Below are 6865 nucleotides of genomic sequence, written 5' to 3'. Positions count from 1 at the left end.
AGAGGAATACTGCATCTAAGAAGACCAAAGATATTAGATGTCCATGCTTGCACTGCAAAAATCAGAAAAGTTGGAACAATCCATCTGTAATCGAGCAACACTTGGTGACGCATGGATTTGTTGAGGGATACACAAACTGGTCACATCATGGAGAGATCCCAAGCAAGCAAGTTCCGCACCAGGCTACAGTACGCGACGAAGTGTTGAGCTGGGACGAGGATGTCATTATAGTAGCTGAAGAAGAAGAAGAAGAAGAAGAAGAAGAAGAAGTGCATGCAGTAGAACCCGTTGATGATGATGATGTTGTTGGTGGCAATGGTCAGCACAGTACAATTGATGATGCCGATGATGGTAATGTCAGCGTAGATGATGGTAATTTTGCAGATTTGGAAGAGATGTTGTGTCATGCTGAACCTGAGGTTGTTGCTGGGTCCGCTCGTGGGTTGGATAACTTTGATGCATTGAAAAAGGCAGCGAATGATCTTTTGTACGATGAGGCAAAGGGCTGTGAGAAGGATTTCACATTGTTGTGGACGGTGCTTGAGCTTATGACATTGAAGGCCAGAAATGGTTGGTCCAACAGTAGTTTTAACGACTTGTTGGTTCTGTTGAAGAAACTTTTTCCGCAACCCAACTCCGTGCCAACAAGCACCTATGAAGCGAAGAAGCTTATATGCCCTTTGAGCACCGATGGAATGAATCCATGCAGTGACTTGAGCAGCTCACACTGCACGTGGCCAGTACTCCTAACCATGTACAACCTCCCAACGTGGCTGTGTCAGAAAAGGAAGTATATCTTGTTGACCATCCTTGTACAGGGACCACGACAACCTGGCAATGAGATGGATGTGTTTCTGGAGCCTTTGCTGGAGGATATGCGCGATTTGTGGGAACATGGGATCCGAGTTTGGGACGAATTCCTGCGGGAGTACTTCACGCTACATGCAATTATCTTTGTCACCGTCAATGACTTGCCCGCACTGTTTTCCTTATTAGGACAGATCAAGGGAAAGACGGGTTGCGTTATTTGTGTGGATGGTACCGTGTACAGGTATCTTAAGGGATCGAAGAAGCTAGTGTACATGCGGCACCGGCGTTTCTTAAGAAAGAATCACTCGTACCGCTCCCAAGCAGAATATTTCGATGGTACTGTTGAGAAAGGTGTAGCACCAGAACCATGGAAGGGTGCTAAAGTGTTCAGAATGACCAAAAACCTAAAGGTTGTTTTTGGGAAGGTAAAAAAGAAGGAAACAAATAAGCGGAAGAGAAATGATGCCGAAGTGCCAACAAGCCCTAGCGTGCCATTCAAGGCACTCCATTTTCTTTAAGTACCTTCCATACTGGAAAGATTTATACATACGCCATTCTATCGATGTCATGCACCTAGAGAAAAATGTCTTCGATAGCACCATTGGGACTATACTGGACATACCAACTAAGACCAAGTATGGGCTGAAATCACGTAAGGACCTCGTGGATATGCAAATAAGGAAAGAGCTTCATCCTGTGGATGAAGATAATAATGGAAAAGTGTATCTACCGCCTGCTTGCTACACCTTGACAAGAGAGGAGAAAATGGCATTGTGCAAATCCCTACATGGGGTGAGAGTGCCTACTGGCTTCTCCTCAAACATTAAGCGACTAGTGTCGATGAAGGATCTGTCGCTTTCAGGCTACAATTCCCATGACTGTCATGTAATGCTCACAGTATTCCTCGCCATTGCAATTAGAGCAGTCAAACCAGTTCACGTAAAGCTGGTCATCACAAAGCTGTGTTATTTCTTCAATTCCATATCTCAGAAAGTAATTGATCCTGAAGAGTTAGGTCCTCTCCGGGCTTTCACTATACAGACAGTGTGCGAGCTTGAGATGTGTTTCCCTCCATCATTTTTCGATATGATGCAACACCTCATAGATCATATCGTGCCTCAGATAATTGCACTTGGGCCCCTGTACCTGTGTCAGATGTGGCCTTTCGAACGATACATGTCCATTCTAAAAGGCTACGTACGGAACCGCGCCCACCCAGAGGGATCCATGATAGAGGGATACACAGCCGAGGAGGTCGTTGAGTGTTGCATTGATTACTTAAAAGATGGGAAAGCAATTGGTTTACCGGTACCTCGACATGAAAGTAGATTATCTGGGAAAGGAACAAAAGGGAAGAAAAGAATCCACGACAATGACTACAAAAAAGTGAAAGATGCTCATTTCACTGTGCTGCAGCAACTCGCAATAGTGGAGCCGTACATAGAGCAACACTTGCATGAATTACAAGCAACAAATGTGGGTTGATCTAATAGATGGATCATGAAGAAACACAAGCATCACTTTACTGAATGGTTCAAGAACCTCGATCTACCAGATTGCCATACCATGGAAGAAAGAACAATTAAAATGCTAGCTGACGAGCCATCAAGTGTGTATACCTCGTGGCAAGCATATGATCTGAATGGATACACGTTTTACACAAAAGCGAAAGACAAAAGGAGTGCATGCCAAAACAGTGGCATTCGAGTAGAAGCAATTGACACAACTAGGCAAAAGAGCACATACTATGGATTCATAGAAGAAATCTGCGAACTAGACTACGGGCCAAATATGCAGATTCCACTGTTTCGGTGCCAATGGGTGAAACACCCAGCCAACGTGTCTGTGGACAACTTTGGGCTGACAGTTGTCAACTTTGACAACGTAGGCCACAAGGATGACCCATGGGTGCTTGCTGATCGGGTCGCTCAAGTTTTCTATGTGACAGACCCATCTCATTTGGAGAAAGACATAGTTATTTCGGGAAAACAAAGGATTTTGGGAGTTGATGTCAAATATGTCGAGGCATACAATCAATATGAGAACATGACACTATTCACAGATTTTCAAAACAAGATATTACGCGTCGAAGAATCAATTGGTGAATCGCCGAAGCCATACATGAGAAATGATGGTGTAGGGAAAAGTGTTAGATGCTAATTCATTATGTATATCATGTTGGACGTATCGATGAATTTTAATGTATTATAATGCGTGACAATGATGGATGAGATGATTTTTTGTATATGGAATATGGTGACATGGTAACTGTTGGATCAAGAAATAGTTTGGTATAAATTTATTTGTATGCATGCATTAAAAAAATATCAGGCGCAAACATTAAAAAATCATTTTTTTGATAAATTAATCATATCTGTGTAAAAATAAATAAAATTATTTTTTCAATTGAGAATAACATGTGGGGCCAAAGGGTTTTCGCTGGCGGCCGGCTTTGCCCACCGTTAGCGAAAACTGTTTTCGCTAGCGGCCCACTTAAGCTACCGCCAGTGAAAACTGTTTTCGCTAGCGGCCCACATAAGCTTGCCGCCAGCGAAAACCCTTTTTGCTAGCGGCCCACGGAATCCTCCGCCAGCAAAAATGTTTTCGCTAGCGGTCGGCGCATTCCTACGCCAGCGAAGATGTGTTCGCCTATAAGTAGCTAGCGCGGGCGGCTGAAAATTTCCTAAGTCCCGGAGGCGCGCGAACCCTAAAATTTGTGCCGCCAGGCTGCCAAAATTTCGAGCGCCGCCGCCAGCGATAACCCTAGCGCCCACCACCGCCGCCGCCTCCTCCTCCATTCGCGCCATCCACTTTTCGGACACAGCTCCTCTATTCTCTCCACCTACTACTCTCCGCCGTCTCCACCACCGCCGCCGCACCAGATCCTCCTCCTCTCCGATTGACGGCCGCCGCTGCCTCCTCCTCTCGGCCCGCCACCGCGTCCTCCTCTCCGACCGACGGCCGCCGTGTCCTCCTCTCCACCGGCTCCTCCTCCTCGGGCCACCGTCTCCACCACCGCCGCCGCCACCGCCAGATCCACCTTCACCTCTAACCCGCTGCCACCACCGCCGCCGCCGCCAAATCCAGCTACCTCTCCCCCGCCGCCTCGTCGACACCGCCGGTCTTCTCTCCGCCACCGCCAGGACCGTCGCCGCCACCGCCGGGACCTCCTCTCGGCCGCCTCTTCTTCCTCTCGGTCGCCGCGCCAGGACCGTCGTCGCTGCCACCGGGATCTCCTCTCCGCCGCCTCCTCCTCTCGACCGGGACCTCCACGGTGAGCCCACGCCCCCCCGCCTCCCCTTGTTTACTATTGGTCGCCGATTAACCCCCTCTTCTCCTCGTCAGCGCCGCCGTGCCAAGAAACCGCCGCCGCGCCGCCGTGCCGAGAAGCCGTGCGCCGTGCGTCGGCCGGGACTTGTCATCGCCGTGCGCTGCCTCCTCTGCTCGTCGTCTCCTCTCTAGGTACCCCTCTCTCTCTCTAATGCCGATGAATGGAATGGTGCAGTGGATGGATGAATGAATGATGCAATGGAATGGATGAATGAATGATGAACTTTGGATGAACGATGAATTTTGGAATGGATGAATGAATGATGAACTTTGGATGAATGATGAATTTTGGTATGATTATGAAAGAATGATGCAGCAGCAGTCCATGGAATTTTGGATGAACTTTTGGATGAAATTTTTGATGGAATCCTATGTGAATTGAAAATGCATATGTATAATTGTGCTCTTTTTTTGTCATTCCGTTCATATTGTTGCAACTGTTATTTAAAACTTGAATGTGTAGCTAGTTTGAAACTTGAATGTGGTTTTAAGTGCGATTTTGACATGTAACCATTCATGGAGTGTATACTGCTTTATATGTTGTTGTGTTCCCTTTTGCTAGGACTATTGAATTTTGGGGATAATGTTTACATTTAGCTGAAAAAGGATGGATTGATAGATTGGCAACAGTGTGGTGAGCTAGGCAGGGTTTCAAATTTAGTTCAAATGGAAGAATTGATAGATTGGCCGCAGATGTAATGTAGTTCCTAGGTTATCAAACCATCACAGAATACAAAATGCATGGGGAATTTTGGTGGATTGGTCAGTGTAGTCCATGGACGGAACCGACCTAGACACCAAAATTCTCCATGCATTTTGTATTCTGTCATTCTTTGATAATTAAGGAACTTAATTAGGTTTAGGGTTTCAAATTTAGTTCAAATGGAAGAATTGATAGATTGGCCGCAGATGTAATGTAGTTTCTAGGTTATCAAACCATCACAGAATACAAAATGCATGGGGAATTTTGGTGGATTGGTCAGTGTAGTCCATGGACGGAACCGACGTAGACACCAAAATTCTCCATGCATTTTGTATTCTGTCATTCTTTGATAATTAAGGACCTTAATTAGGTTTAGGGTTTCAAATTTAGTTCAAATGGAAGAATTGATAGATTGGCCGCAGATGTAATGTAGTTCCTAGGTTATCAAACCATCAAAGAATACAAAATGCATGGGGAATTTTGGTGGATTGGTCAGTGTAGTCCATGGACGCAACCGACCTAGACACCAAAATTCTCCATGCATTTTGTATTCTATCATTCTTTGATAATTAAGGAATTTAATTAGATTTAGGGTTTGAAATGTAGCTTAAATGGAAGAATTGATAGATTGGCCGCAGATTTAATGTAGTTCCTAGGTTATCAAACCATCACAGAATACAAAATGCATGGGGAATTATGGTGGATTGGTCAGTGTAGTCCATGGATGGAACTGACCTAGACACCATAATTCTCCATGCATTTTGTATTCTGTCATTCTTTAATAATTAAGGAACTTAATTAGGTAGTTTGAAATGGTCAGGGTTGGTGGATTGTAATATTGATGTCGTTACCAATCTCATTGATTTCTTTAAGCGATCAAGGAGTTTGTTGGCAGTAACAATATTTATAGTTGTTGTACAAAATTAGTATCTAAATTTTTCCTTCTTTTTGGATTTACAATAAGAAAATGATTCCATTTCGCAACTAACATAAATTCACCTTCAAGCGATATCAATGGACAAACCCATCCAAGAGCAACCCACGGGTGACAAAGAGCAAGGAAACTCAGCTAGTCATGGAGGAAGATATTTGCACGCAAGTAGTCGCGGAGGAATCTTCGTCGTCTAGCTCAAATGAACCAGGCAGTGGATCGTATCACTCGCCGAGTGACCCCCATCCTTCTCCTGCAAAGAAGAGAAAGGGCGGTAGCGACTATGAAGTTGACTCCGACTACGTTCCCCCCGAACCGGTGGTACGTAGCATATAATATATGTTTAGTTCCAATCATATTAACCGCGAACTATGGATTTTAATTAAAGTCATGTTAATTGCAAACAATAGTTGAATGCTCCACGTCGCTCCAAAAGGAAAGCCCAAGCCGCAACTGAACCTGAAGCTGAAGCTACAACTGTCGTGCGCACAACAGCTTTAAGGAAACCCAAGAAAAGGAGGGGCGAGCGAGGGAAGAACATGTTGTTGAAGGAAGTAAGCGTGCTGACGCGGATGAGTGAGACAGGGGAACCCCTGTCACCGCAAGACTCATGTTCGAAGTATAGCAACCAATGTGGGGCGCTGGTCAGGGATATCGCGGAGATCACATGGAAGGATTGGAAGAAAGTTCCAGAGAGTCGAAAGAATAGCTGTTGGACGTCGCTGCAAAGCAAGTTTGAATATCCGGAGGGGACAGACGACGATAAAGCCAAGGATTATGCGTTGAAGACAATGGGGAAGTTGTGGCGAAACTGGAAAACAGACCTGAATAAGAAATATGTCTAGAAGGGACTCACTCCGTTTAAGGACTACGGAAGGATAACACAGGCCCAGTGGGATGAGTTCGTTGCCCTTAAGACATCGGCAGAAGAAAAGGAGAAGAGCCAGAAGATGGTTGAGCTAGCAAGAAGGAATGAATATCCACATCATTTGTGATCGACCGGTTACCGGCAAGCGGTGAAGAAATAGGCAAAACAAGATGAAGAGATGGAGAGGGCTGGGAAACCCGTTCCTATGAAAAATCACAACCCA

This window comes from Oryza glaberrima, chromosome 6 (genome assembly GCF_000147395.1).
Source record: "Oryza glaberrima chromosome 6, OglaRS2, whole genome shotgun sequence".
Lineage (NCBI taxonomy): Eukaryota > Viridiplantae > Streptophyta > Magnoliopsida > Poales > Poaceae > Oryza > Oryza glaberrima.
This window is presented reverse-complemented; position numbering follows the sequence as displayed.